The sequence below is a fragment of the Saccopteryx bilineata genome, chromosome 3 (assembly GCF_036850765.1).
Source record: "Saccopteryx bilineata isolate mSacBil1 chromosome 3, mSacBil1_pri_phased_curated, whole genome shotgun sequence".
NCBI lineage: Eukaryota > Metazoa > Chordata > Mammalia > Chiroptera > Emballonuridae > Saccopteryx > Saccopteryx bilineata.
Genome location: NC_089492.1, coordinates 195,596,464 through 195,611,944, shown reverse-complemented (window position 1 = coordinate 195,611,944; position 15,481 = coordinate 195,596,464).

Here is a 15,481-nt window from a genome sequence, read left to right as displayed (position 1 = left end):
TCTGTTGCTCAGCAACCAAGCTATTTTAGAGCCTGAGGCAGAGGCCATCGAGCCATCCTCAGCATCCAGGGCCAACTTGCTCCAACTGAGCCATGGCTGTGGAGGGGAAGAGAGAAATAGAGAGAGAGAAGAAAGAGGGGGAGCAATGGAGAAGCAGATGGTCACTTCTCCTGTGTGCTCTGACCAGGAATCAAACCTGGGACTTCCATATGCAGGGCCAACGCTCTATCACTGAGCCAACCAGCCAGGACCTTGGTTTTATTTTCTAAGAGTTCTTTATTATTCTCTAATATTACTTCTTTTTCCTGTTCTCTAATATTTTTTCCTTTTATAGAATCCCTTTTTTGCTTTATGGATACAATATTTTCTCTTTATGTCTTGAAGAATATTAATTAATAGTTTGAGGCATGCTTTGCCTTTTTTTTTTAATGTTCCCTGAATTGCTTTTGTTTCCTCTGTACCACAGAATTTCCTCCTGTGTCTCAGATTTCTTATTTGGACAGGACCTGTAAACTTGGAGACTCAGATGTCAGTATCCACAGGATTTTTGTTTGTTGGTTTCAACCCACTTTCCCAGAGGTTAATGTTCTAATCTGTTACCTATGGCACAAGCCAGTTGCCATCTTTCTGGAAGCAGAGAAAGTGGCCTAGGGTCTCACCATTCAAAATGCAGTAACTCTCAGACCCTGGCCTGGTAGCTAAGTTGGTTAGAGCATCATCCTAATACTCTAAGATTGCTCTCTTTTTCTATTTTTTAATTATTGTTGATTTATTGATTGATTTTAGAGAGACAGAGAGGAAAGGAGAAAGAAGCATTCACTTGTTATTCCACTTAGTTTGCACTGATTGGTTGCTTCCTGTACCTGCCCTGACTGGGGATCGAACCCGCAACCTTGGTATTTCAGAATGACAGTGTAACCAACTGAACTAGCCAGCCAGGGTCAAAATATAATAGCTCTCTTATTCTTTCTGTTTTCAGCTTGCATCTTGTCTGGCCTTCTACTGAGCTGGGAGTAACAGCTGCCTAGTTGGGTGGGCTAGAGGATAGGGTCTAACTGTTTCTTCTACAGACTTTCAGCCAATCCTCTTTTCTTTGGCCCTGCCCCAACCACTTTCTGGGTTCTGTCAAAATATCCAACTGCTGAGCTTCATCTGAGTTTGGCAGTATGAATCAACTTCCCTCCCCTTTACCATTTAGTATCTGCAATTATGTTTTACTTTCAAAAGGATAATAATTTAGTTTCAGGGAAAAAAAACTTTACTTTTCCTAATTCATCCAAGATTTAGGCTTTGTGAGACTGTTCACAAATAAAAAACAAACATGAGTGTTGTTAAAATACTTAGCAGATAAGGCTAAGTCTAATTTTAGTTTATAACTGAACAAACTTAACAGAAAAAAAAACTTTTAAATATGAAATCCTAAGCCCTGGCCAGTTGGCTCAGTGGTAGAGCATTAGCCCAGTGTGTGGATGTCCTGGGTTTGATACCCAGTCAGGGCACACAGGAGAAGTGCCCATTTGCTATTCTACCCCTCCCACTCTCATTTCTCTCTCTCTCTCTCTCTCTCTCTCTCTCTCTCTCTCTCTCTCCTCTCCTCTCCTCTCCTCTCCTCTTACAGCCATGGCTCAATTGGCCTTGGGCACTGAGAATGGCTTCATGGTTTCTGCCTCAGGTGCTAAGAAATGGCTCCAGTTGCAACTGAGCAATGGCCCCAGATGGGCAGAACATCACCCCCTAATGGGCTAGTCAGGTGGATCCCAGTCAGGGCTCATGCAGGAGTCTGTCTCTGCCTCCCCTCCTCTCACTAAAAAATAAAATGAAATGAAATGAAATAAAATAAAATAACATACATCTTGATATTAAAATAAAATCACATCTAAAGACATATCTGTAAAATCTCTGTATGAAGCCAATTAAAAACCACACTTATTAAAGACTTGTATGGTGTTTTAAAAATATGTACCTCCTATGCTTAAAAAGCTTCATTGATTTCCTGGGATTTTTGTTTGTTTTTTTACATAACTTCCCCCAAATGTTTCATTGTGACCACAATCAAAAAGTATGCATTTTAAGAAATCAAAAAAAGTTGGTAATGGAAATTGGAATTTCAATAGTCATTTGTCTTTATGATGTCTCTCTAGTATTTAAAAAATTATTTTCAGCTTTTGAGCTTCATTTTGGGCAGGAACTTGATGATACATCGTGTTATAGCATCTTCTAAGTCAGTGAGTAAAACAGAAAATTGCTGGACCTAGAAACATATTGATAAAGATCAATTCCATGAATTCATTTGACAGAAGCTAACATACTTGAGGTGATATAATTTATTACTTCCTCCTCAGCAGGACAGGCTTTAGACTTATTTGTGAGAAGAATGAAGTCAACTGAACAGTCTGTTTAAACATAATGCAGTGAAAAGTAGCTATTTCTTGACAGATAAGCCAGATCTCAGGTTTCCCAGCCCTGCCCCTTCAACATGGCATCGTTCACCATGGAGGTGCTTTGTGCCTAAAGTTCCATGTCTTTCAATCTCCTAGATGTGGAGCTCCTCCCTGGCTTCTGCCTGCAATCTCTGGTATATCTCTGAAGTAGGTGCAGGGTACTGGGGTGGCACTTAGACAAAACAAGGAGCTGTCGTGTATCATTGAATGGCACCAACATCCTTGCTCTGGTAAAACACTACAAGCTGTGAACATTGGTAAAAACCAACACATTCACACATATTATTGTTTTAGTGGAAAAATCTGTATACATGATGATAAGTAGTTTCCCTTCTTTACTGTAAAAATCATTTGTTTTTTTGTTTAGGGAATTGGCTTCTTCAGTGATACCAGATTTTATGTTTAATAAAATTTTTTATTTAAAAATAAAGTGGGGCCTGACCAGGCGGTGGCGCTGTGGATAGAACGTCGGACTGGGATGCCGAGGACCCAGGTTTGAGATCTCGAGGTCGCCAGCTTGAGTGTGGGCTCATCTGGTTTGAGCAAAAGCTCACCCAAGGTTGCTGGCTCGAGCAAAAGGTTACTTGGTCTGCCGAAGGCCCGCGGTCAAGGCTCATATGAGAAAGCAATCAATGAACAACTAAGGTGTCGCAATGCGCAATGAAAAACTAATGATTGATGCTTCTCATCTCTTCGTTCCTGTCTGTCTGTCCCTGTCTCTCCCTCTCTCTGACTCTCTCTATGTCTCTGTAAAAAAAGAAAAAAGAAAAAAAGAATGAAAAAAAAATAAAGTGGGGAAAAATACAGCAAAATATTTTAAAAAGTAAACAGAGGGAGATTTTTTTTTCTTTTAAACTTTGGTGGGTTTCCATTTTTTCCAATTAATTTATATTGAAAATAAATTGTTCCATTTTTAAAATAAAATTTTAAATGTTCCTAATGCAAAGCTCAGAAAAACAAATCCAAGAAATAATTTGATAAGAATATCTCTATAAAAACAAAAATGAATCAAGCCTAACCCATAGACCCTATCAGACTGTAAAGTGCAAATTCCTATTCTAAAACATGAACTGCCAGAGGGCAGAATCTGTACCATTCATTTAACAGAGGTATATTCAATACCTTCTAGGTGCCAGGCACTCTTCCCTGTGCTATAGAGGTAACAGTGGTGAACAAATCACATGAAATCCTTGCCCTGTGAAGGTTATAATACAGTGAGGGTGGAAGGGAAAATAAACAATAAATAAAATAAATAATTAGTTGCATAGTATATTAAAAGCTAATATATGCTGTGAAGAGAAATAAAGCATTCTTTAAATTATAAACATGTAAAAGTTGTTTAGAGTTAAATTTTGATCATAATCTTATATAGTTGATACATTTTTTTAGGAAGTAATTTAAATCCTAGGGGTGAGGAATAACTCACAAACACATCATTAATGCTAACTGGATCAGAGCTGAGAGTTGAGAAAAAAAGTAAAAAATGCCATCATAGTTAAAGCATCGTATTAAACCTAGAATGTTCTGATCCTTAGACATTCACTGAACGTCAGGGTCCCATACTAGGCATTGAGACCATGGCAGAAATTCAATATGGGAGCTGGGCTGACTGGATGACCCTTTACACTGCAATTCTGGGGCCCGAGGGGAGAGCATGGGGAGACAGGACAGCTAACTTTAAATACTGGAAGGGGTTATTAACCATTGTCACCCCAATAAAATTAAAGAATACTGAAAGGGGTAATATGTGAGAGAAAAAGTATGTCTTCTTGTTGGTCCCATGTAAATCAGGAACACTTGAATATTTTTCTTTTTCATTGAATTTATTGGGGTGACATTACTTAATAAAATTACATGGGTTTTAAGTGTACAACTCTACGATACATCATCTGTATATTATATTGTGAGGAACGCTTTCAATTTGAGTGGAAAGGAAAATCAAATTACTAAGCAACAAGAAGGACTTTCTGGCTCTTGCAGTTGTAAACACCAAGAATAGACTCAGGCATGATTCTATGCAGGTGTTCAACTGCAGTCGTCCAGAAATAATCCCATTCCTTCACAGCCTGCATTCTTCTGTGTTCATACTCAGCAAAGATGCGCAGCAAAGATTGCATCCAGCTGCTCTGGGTCCTGGTTTTATTAAGTTTCCCTAACAGAAAGGGAATGTCTTTTTCCTAGTATCTCAGAATCATGTGGCTATCTATGGAAGCCAGCCACTGAGACTCTGAATAGCTCACATGTTTGTCTCGGAAGCTGAACAACAAAGACAAATGGGTCAGGCATGTCTCCCCAAAAGACAACTGGGGGATACCTGATAGGAAGGAGTAAATAAATGCTGGGAAGGCAAAAACAAGAGGTCCACTGAAGATCATACAGGGTAAAATTCAGAGTAATGGTCAGGAACCACAAAGGAACATGTTGCCATTCAATAAAAGGGCAATTTAAACAATGAGAACCATTCCAAATTGAAATGAGAGGAGGTAATGAGTTCTGTCATAGGAGGCTCCATCCAAAACTTGCACTTCAAAGGTTTCTAAGGTTTCAATCAATCAACTGAATCAGTTTAAGGATTGACTAGTGATGGGACACCACAACACTTCCCTCTCTCTCCGTTGCTGTCACACTTCTCCATTCTACCATCCTATCTTAACTGTGCAGCTGCAAATGTCTCCTAACTAGTCTCTCTAGTTTCCACTTGCCTCTCTACGATTCATTATGCAGAGAGTATCCAGGGGAAATATTCAACAAATATTTCTTGAGCACCTGATATGTTCCAGGTACAGTTTAAGAGACAGATACATTTGTCACCACATAAATCCCTGTCTTCAGAGAGCTTCTGTTCCACCAAGGGAGACAGAAAATAAACAACACATAGTGGTAAAATATATGAGATGTTTAATGGTGATTAATGCTAAAAAGAAAAAATAGAGCATCAGGATGTCATAAAGTATTAGCAGTAGGGTAGAGCCAGGGTAAGCTTCACTGAAAAAGTGCTTTTTCAATAAAGACAAGAAGGGAGTGAGCCACACAGAGATCTGGGGGGGGGGGGGGGGGTAAAATTCCAAGTAGAAGGAAAGCCAGAGGCAGTAGCATCTCAAGTGACAGTGAGAAGACCAGTGTGGTTGAAGCAGAGCAACTACAGGAAGCTAGTAGGAGATGAGGTCATATAGATAAAAGGTGGCCAGATGACCTTTGTAGGCTTGTAGGTCATCATAAGGACCTTGGGAGGGTGATGGAAGCCTATTGCAGGGTTTTAAACAGAGTGACAAAATCTATCTTGTGTTTTAACAAGATCACTTGACAGCCAAAAGAATATACTAAAAATGAATAAAGGCTAAAGTTTCTATTTTAATAGTCCACTGAACAGTACAAAGATCTTATAATTCTTTAATTATGTGTTAATATCATATATAATTTTGGTTTATTTATTTATTTATTTATTTATTTATTTATTTATTTATTTTTGCATTTTTCTGAAGTGAGAAGTAGGAGGTTGAGAGACTCCCACATGCACCCAACCGGATCCACCCAGAAAGCCCACTAGGGGGCGATGTTCTGCACATGTGGAGCATTGCTCTGTTGTAACTGGAGCCATTCTAGCACCTGAGGTGGAGGCCATGGAGCCATCCTTAGTGCCCGGAGCCAACTTTGTTTCAATGGAACCTTAGCTGTGGGAGGAAAAGAGAGAGATAGAGAGAAAGGAAAGAGGAAAGGGTGGAGAAGCAGATGGGTGTTTCTCCTGTGTGCCCTGGCCAGGAATAGAACCCAGGACATATCACACGCCCACTTGACATTCTACCACTGAACCAACTGACCAGGGCCTTTGGTTCATATTTTTAACTCCACAAATTAAACTATTACTATTTCACATTGAGAATATTTATACATTTATACATGCTCATCTTATCTTTTTGCACCTCAGACCTTCCTCCCGGGATTACATTCCTTCCTCTTAAAGTCCAGTCTTTAGAACGGTGTTTCCCAATGTGGGGCTCACACCCCACAGGGGGGCAATTCGATAGTTAAGGGGGGCAATTTGAAAATGGACCCGACACGACTTTAACTCTTTCACTCCTGGCCATTCAAATGCAATGCTAGATATCGGTGCCAAATTTAACAAAAAATGCAATTCTTAAATAATTGCGGTAAATAATTATTAAGTATAATTTTGTTTGACAAGACCAAAATATCAACTGGGTGATTGGCGTCGTCAAGTAAACTTCGTCCTGGGTTCCCCGAGGAGCGTGCCGTCTGCCGCGAGGAACCCTGGATTTTTTAAGAACTCGCTAAACAACACAGTTATTCTCACCTAATTGGCCCATCGCAACTTCTGTAGTGTTTCACATCATTCAGTTGGTGTTAATTTGAAATAAGTGTCAGTCAAAACTGTTGTAAAAGCTCATTGATTTAATAAATATATAATTGGTAAGTATTTGATTTTATTTTTATCAATATTAAACTCTTTATTAAGTACTTCTTGCATCGGGGCTAGAAAGCACTAATATTTTATAAATATTATTGGGGCTATAATAGTGCATGCACGACAATTTTAATTTTAGAAGCATAACTTTCCAGAAAATTTTGTCAAGTGGAAAAAATATAGATACCTTTTGATTTGCTGTGGTAGTGTAGTAAATGTGTTATATACATTTAAATAAATATAAATTTTTAGTATATGTTTACTCTATGTCATATTGAATATATTTTAACACATATTTTAATATTAGTTTTTAATTGATCTTATTTTTATTTCTTATAGCCCATAGTAAAATGAGTGGTGCAAGCAAGAAAAAAACTCATCAATATTAAGAGGAATATTTAAAATTTGGGTTCAAAGCCGCTGTTCACGATGAGCAGATTCCTTTTTGTCTTTTATGCCAGCAATGCTTGACCAATGAATCAATGAAACGAGGTCGTCTTGAGGCGCATTTGAAGGCGAAACATAGTGCTCATATTAATTCAGATTTGAGTTACTTTAAAACTTTAAAGAAAAATTTTGAATAAAGAACAACATTAAAGTCTCTATTTACTGCTCATACTTCAACTAATAATCGTGTTCTTGAGGCTAGTTATCAAATTTCTTTATTCATCACTAAAACTGGAGAAAATCACACTATAGGAGAGAATTTAATATAACCGTCAATATCAGCATTTCTTAAAACGGTTCTTGAAAAAGATGACAAAGATGTAAAACCTATGCCACTCAGTGACAATACTGTTAGCAGAAGAATAGACGAAATGAGTGAGGATATTGAAAAACAACTTATTGAAAAGCTGAAAACAAGAAAATTCTCCTTGCAAATGGATGAATCAACTTTGAGAGACAGTGAGGCAGTATTGATAACTTATGTAAGATATATTGATAAAGGACATTTTGCTGAAGAAATGTTCTGTAAATGATTAGAAAGCACCACTACCTCCAAATATATATATAATCAGCTAAAAAAACTACTTAGATGTCAATGATATACCAATGAAAAATATAACATCTTGTGCTGCAGATGGTGCTCCCAATATGATGGGCAAGAAAAATGGCTGCTTAAAATTGATGAAAGATGCGAATCCAGAAATGATTCTTGTGCATTGTGTTATTCATAGGGAAAACTTGGTAGCTAAAAACATCTCGCCTGTTCTGAATGAAGTATTACATACAGTAATAAAGTGTGTTAATGCTATTAAAGCTAGTGCCAAATGTGAGCGTCTTTTCAAGCTATTTTGTGAAGAACAAAATGAAGACCATGGGAGACTTTTACTTCATACTGAAGTAAGATGGCTATCTAAAGGAAACTGTTTGAAAAGATTTATGAAACTGTTTGATACTCTCAGTGATTTTTTAAGCGACAAACCTGAAATGAAGTATCTGTTCACAATAGATGGTAAAGCATTTGTGAGTTATTTAGCCGATATCTTTGAAAAACTAAATATATTAAATAAGCAACTTCAAGGAACAAATAAAACTCTTGTCGATGCAAAAGCAAAGATATTTGGTTTCATTACCAATATTGAGTTATGTCAGAAACATATTAACAACAAAAACTTTAAACAGTTTCATTGGCTCCAAAAATGTAAAGTAACTGATACCACTTTACTTGTTATTGTCAATCATTTGAATATTCTATCGGCTGATTTAAAAGAAAGATTTTCTGATTTAAAACAAATTGATTTCCCGCCCTGGCCGGTTGGCTCAGTGGTAGAGCGTCGGCCTAGCGTGCGGAGGACCTGGGTTCGATTCCCAGCCAGGGCACACAGGAGAAGCGCCCATTTGCTTCTCCACCCCTCCGCCACGCTTTCCTCTCTGTCTCTCTCTTCCCCTCCCACAGCCAAGGCTCCATTGGAGCAAAGATGGCCCGGGCGCTGGGGATGGCTCTGTGGTCTCTGCCTCAGGCGCTAGAGTGGCTCTGGTCGCAACATGGCGACACCCAGGATGGGCAGAGCATCACCCCCTGGTGGGCAGAGCGTCGCCTCTGGTGGGCGTGCCGGGTGGATCCCGGTCGGGCGCATGCGAGAGTCTGTCTGACTGTCTCTCCCTGTTTCCAGCTTCAGAAAAATGAAAAAAAAACAAAAACAAAAAAAAAAACAAATTGATTTCCCAACATGGATGATGCAGCCAATGTTAGTGGATTTGTCTGATATATCAAATATGCAGTATCAAGAAGAACTCGCAGAATTGCAAAATGATGAGTCAGTTAAAGCTTTATTTAATATCAAAGGAGCGATGGCATGGCTTTGTGAGGAAACAGAAATCAAATACCCAAATTCAACCAAATGTGCAAGAAAACTATTGCTACCGTTTCCATCTTCATTTTTAGCTGAATGTGGATTTAGTGCTGTAAATGATTTACTGGTAAAAAAAAAAGAAATCGGCTGGATATAACACAACGTGGAGACTTGAGACTAAAGCTAACCAAATTGGAACCTAATATAAAATCTCTGTGCAGCAAGCATCAAGCGCAAGGATCACACTAAATTAAAATAATAAATTAATATAGAAAAATCTGTATTAAAATTATTTGGAATTTAAATTTCTGTTTTTCATTATATGTTTTGAAGTTTTACTTACTGTGTTTTGTTAACAATTTCATAGTGATTTCTTCCTAGAACCTATCATTTATGTTTATTAAGTGAACAAATTAATTTTTTAATGTTAAAAATTATGTATGTTACATAGGGGGGACATAAAAATTTTAGAAAGGTTAAGGTGGGGCATGGCACAAAAAAGGTTGGGAAACACTGCTTTAGAAGGTTTTTAGAGTAAGTTTGATGGTTGTAAAATATTTCAGTTTTGCTTTGTTTTTTTTTTAAATATGAAAATGTGTCTATTTGCCTTTGCTCTTGAAACACAGTTTTCTTAAGTACAATGCTAGTGATAATTGTTTCTTCTCAGTACTTTGAGGAAGTTTTCATTATTTTCATTTTCACTTGAGTGGAAATCTTCATTTCATCTCCTGGCTTCCAGGTCTACTATTGAAAAGTCCATTGGCATCTGATTGTCTTCTTTTTATAGGTCATGTCTCCTTTCTCCCTGGCTGCATTTAAGTTTGCTTTCTCTTTGGTACCTTGCAGTTTTATAATATTTCTTTTTCATGCCCAGCTTGGTATCCTTTATAATTCCTTTATCTGTATATCTATATCTTCAGTTAGATGCAGAAAATACTTGGCCACAATTTTGCAAAACTTGCCTCTCCTCTAGTCTCTCTATTTTCTACTTTTTAGACTTTAGTTAGACATATATTATACTTGTTCTATCCATCATATCTTTTTTTTTTTTTGTATTTTTCTGAAGCTGGAAATGGGGAGAGACAGTCAGACAGACTCCCGCATGCGCCTGACCGGGATCCACCTGGCACGCCCACCAGGGGACAACGCTCTGCCCCTCCGGGGGGGGGGCACTCTGTTGCGACCAGAGCCACTCCAGCACCTGGGGCAGAGGCCAATGAGCCATCCCCAGCACCCGGGCCATCTTTGCTCCAATGGAGCCTCACTGTGGGAGGGGAAGAGAGAGACAGAGAGGAAGGAGAGGGGAGGCGTGGAGAAGCAGATGGGCACTTCTCCTGTGTGCCCTGGCCGGGAATCGAACCGGGGACTTCTGCACGCCAGGCCGACGCTCTACCACTGAGCCAACCGGCCAGGGCCTATCCATCATATCTTTTAATCTCTCATTAATATCTTCTATTTTCTTGTTTCTTTATGCTACATTCTGAGTGATTTCTGCAGATTTTGGGTCAGTTCCCTAATTCTTCCTTTGGTTCTAATATGCAATTTAACTCATTCTTTTAAAAAAATAATAATTATGGTGTTTCTTTTTAATAATTTATTTAATTATTTTTATAATATTCTTGGTAAACTTCATTTATTTGTATGATTCTGTATACTTTTCTGTATGCTTTTCATACATAGTTATTTTATATTCAAGTTAATATTTCCAACTTCCAAACCCCTTGAAAGTCTGGACATATTGTTGTTTTTTCTGCTAATTCTCACTTGAAGATCACTACATAAAGGGAGCATTTATGCACCAATATAGGATCACCTAAATATATAGAGCAGATTTTGATAGACATTGAGGGAGAGATCAACATTAAAACAATAATAGAAGGGGATTTTAATACCACACTGATGGCAATGGATAAATCCTCCAGACAGAAAATCACAAAGAAACACCAGCCTTAAATAACACACTACATGAACTAGATTTAAGTGATATCTTTAGAATATTTCACCCTAAAGCAGCAGAATATACATTCTTTTCATGTGCACATGGTTCATTTTGTAGGATAGACCACATGTTAAAACACAAAACAAGTCTCAATAAATTTAAGAAGATTGAAATCATATCAAGCATCTTCTCTGACTACAATGGCATGAAACTAGAAATCAACTGCAATAGAAAAAATGAAAAATATTCAAACACTTGGAGGCTAAATAGCATGTTATTAAATAACAAATGGGTTAGCAATGAAAAAGGAGGAGATCAAAACTTTCTTGGAAACAAATGATAATGAACATACAACAACCCAAAATCTATGGAACACAGCAAAAGCAGTTCTGAGAGGGAAGTTCATGGCATTACAGACATAACTCAAGAAGCAAGAAAAATCTCAACTAAACGATGTAACCCTATACCTAAAAGTACTAGAAAAAGAAGAACAAATAAAGCCCAGAGAAACTAGAAGGAAGGAAATAATAATGACCAGAGTGGAATAAAAGATATAGAAAAACTTAAAAAGTAGACAGAAATGACATCAGAGTAATGGCGGAGTAGGAAGCGATACCGATAAATCTCCCCCAAAACTCAAAAAGATCTTCAACCAGAAACAGAAAAACCTATACTTGGAGCCTCCAGATGTTTCACAATACACCCAAAGGTATGATCGCGTGAAAAATTGGCTAAATATATAACCAAACCCTGAAGGAAATAGGGAGTAAGAAATGCTCAGCCTTCCTCACTAACCTAAACTGGGCGGTTTTCACTGGAAACTGAGAATATAGAAACTAAGGCAGGCAAAGGGGGTGAATAGATCCAGGCCGCGTCACAAACGGCCGAACCAGGCTGTGGCACGGAGATCCAAGCCGAGGAAAAACTGTTCCTGTGGCAACCCAGGCAACACAAGCTAACACTCGCTCCAAACCCAGACAAAGAAAGACAAAGGGGGCAGCCATTTTACCTGATCTCCTGGTCGGCGCGCACAGATAGTGGGCGAGAGACTCCTTCCAAAGCCCCGGGAGGATGCTCCCGTGTTACTCCAGAGAGAGGCAGAGTCAGAGGCCTTTGTGTGGGCCGAAAGCCTCCGGGCTGCCCCAGCACCCTGGGAGAGCTGCACACGGGGAGGGAGCGAGAGCTAATTCCAAAACTGGAACTTTTCAGTGCGGGCGGGAGGTTTCACTCAGAGGGTAAGACTCCGGCCTAACGTCCTGGTCTGCGCACACGGAGAGTGGTCAGGAGACTCCTCCCAGCATCTTGGGAGTGGGAGCCCGTATTGTCCCATGGAGGGGCAGAGTCGGGGGCCTTTGTGTGGGCTGAGGGCGGAGTCTCAGGCCACCCCAGCACCTTGAAAAAGCCGCACACGGGGACGGAGCAAGAGCCAATTCCAACGCTGGAACTTTTCAGTGCGGGCGGGGGGTTTCACTCAGAGGGCAAGACTTCCGGTCTAACATCCTGGTCTGCGCGCGCAGATAGTGAACGAGAGTTTCCTCCAAGCACCCCGGGAGTGGGCACCCGCCCGTGTTACCAGACAGAGTGGCAGAGCCAGAGGTCTTTGAGTGGGCGAAAGCCCCAGCTGATTATGCTAGCGGCTCTGACTGACTGAGCCTTACCCAGAGCCGTGTGCTGAGTGGTAATAGAGTGGGGAGCTGTCAGCTCTTTGAGCCTCTTACTATCCAGGTAGAGGAAGCAGCAACCCCATAGCTGGATTATCAGGCTACTAATTGAGGAAGGAAAGACTAGGAGAAAGGCTACAGGAACACGGACTCTCTCACTGTCGGAGCCTATAAATGCTAATGAGCCTCGACTGCCAATGAGATTAAAGCACAATACATGACATTGCCATAGAGACTTATCAACTCCAAATCTCTACCTGAGCGTGCCAAAGGGGCAGAACCCGGGGTACAGAGTCACCAACCAGGAATAGGGAGAGAAAAGAAAAAGCAAGAAGATAACCTCTCAAAATCAAGAATAATCTGCAGACTTTATAACCTATCCCATTTTATTATATTTGTTCGTTTGTTTCTCTTATCTTCATCCTTGATTTTTTTTTTCCTCCTCCAATTTGGTCGTTTAACTCTCTACCGGTCTGACTCTCTCCTCTCCTTGAACTACACTACCCATAAGTGTTACATCTCCCATTATCTTTTCTTTCCTCTTCCTTTCTCTCTATGAGGGTTGCACTCCAAAACCCTTAACTCTCTCTCTCTCTCCTCTTTTTTCTTTTTTCTTCTTTTAGTGGTTCCCTCTTTTTTTCTCTCTCTCTCTTTCTTTTCTCCCGCTATATTAGTTTCTTCCTTTCTCCTTTACATCTCCTCTCATTGAAACCTCAATAACGAACAAATTATTTTATCTGGGACTCAAACTTATGTTTGTGGCATTTTGGGGGGGTTTTAGTTCACCTTTTTAACTCACTAGCAGTGCTCCCATCCCTGGCTCTCCATTTTATCAAGCTCTTGTTCCACTAAATACAATAGTAATTTTTTAATTTGTCCCCCCATTTTCCTGTTTCCCCCTTACTCCTCTCATCATAACTCTTAGTCAACCAACACCTAAACGCAAATCATTTTATTCTTGATCCAAATTTTTTCATTATTTGCCTTTTGTGGGTCCATACCCCCCTTTTTATATTATTTTTATTATTTTTTTTCTTGCCCCTTTATTACTTTTCCCCAATTTAGGCCCTCCATTACAAGCATTGTTTGTTCTATTAAATACAATATAATTCACAGTTCACCACAAGATTTTCTCAAGAAAGAGGGGAGAGGAGAGGAGAGGAAAAAAGGAGGAGGGGAATAATTTCCTTTTTTAATTTTTATTTTATTTTATTTTTCTTTATTTCATTATTAATTTTAAAAAAACACAACTTTTTTCGATTTTTTATTTTTTTAACTTTTTATTTTTTATTAAATCTCATTAGTACTATTAACAAAACCACCCTCAGATGCCATTAAGGAAGAGAAAATCAAATATCATGGATACAAAAGAAAGAGAGGTGGCCCTGGCTGGTTGGCTCAGTGGTAGAGCGTCGGCCTGGCGTGCGGGGAACCCAGGTTCGATTCCCGGTTCTTCTCCCACATAGGAGAAGCTCCCATTTGCTTCTCCACCCCCACCCCCCCTCCTTCCTCTCTGGCTCTCTCTTCCCCTCCCGCAGCCGGGCTCCATTGGAGCAGAGATGGCCCGGGTACTGGGGATGGCTCCTTGGCCTCTGCCCCAGGCACTAGAGTGGCTCTGGTCACGGCAGAGTGACGCCGTGGATGGGGCAGAGCATCGCCTCCTGGTGGGCAGAGCGTTGCCTCTGGTGGGCGTGCCGGGTGGATCCCGATAGGGCGCATGCGGGAGTCTGTCTGACTGTCTCTCCCCGTTTTCAGCTTCAGAAAAATACAAAAAAATTCAAGATAGAAATCTTAAAAATACTCAGAGATATACAAGAAAACACAGAAAGGCAATTTAGGGAGCTCAGAAAACAACTCAATGAACACAAAGAATATATGTCCAAGGAAATTGAAACTATAAAAACAGATCAAACAGAAATGAAAAACTCAATTCACGAGCTGAAAAACGAGGTAACAAGCTTGGCTAATATAACAGCCCAGAGAGAACAGAGGATTAGTGAAATAGAAGACAGGCAACTTGAGGCACAACAGAGAGAAGAAGAAAGAGACTCAAAAATTAAAAAAAATGAGATAGCCCTACAAGAATTATCTCACTCCATCAGAAAGAATAACATAAGAATAATAGGTATATCAGAGGGAGAAGAGAGAGAAAATGGAATGGAGAACATACTCAAACAAATAATAGATGAGAACTTCCCAAGCCTGTGGAAAGAACTAAAGCCTCAAATTCATGAAGCAAACAGAACTCTGAGTTTTCTTAACCGCAACAAACCTACTCCAAGGCACATCATAATGAAATTGGCACAAATCAATGGCAAAGCAAAAATTCTCAAGGCAGCCAGGGAAAAGAAGAATACAACATATAAAGGAAGGCCCATTAGATTATCATCAGATTTCTCAGCAGAAACTCTACAAGCTAGAAGAGAGTGGACCCCAATATTTAAAGTCCTGAAAGAGAGGAACTTTCAGCCACGAATACTATACCCATCAAAGCTATCCTTCAAATATGAAGGAGAAATAAAAACATTCACAGATACAGAAAAGATGAGGGAATTTATCATCAGAAAACCCCCACTCCAGGAATTACTAAAGGGGGTTCTCTAATCAGATACAAAGAACAACAACAAAAAAAAAACAGAGCCACAAGTAAAAGCTCCAAGAAGAACACAATAAAACCAAATTTAAACTGTGACAACAACAAAAAGAAAGGGGAGAGAGGA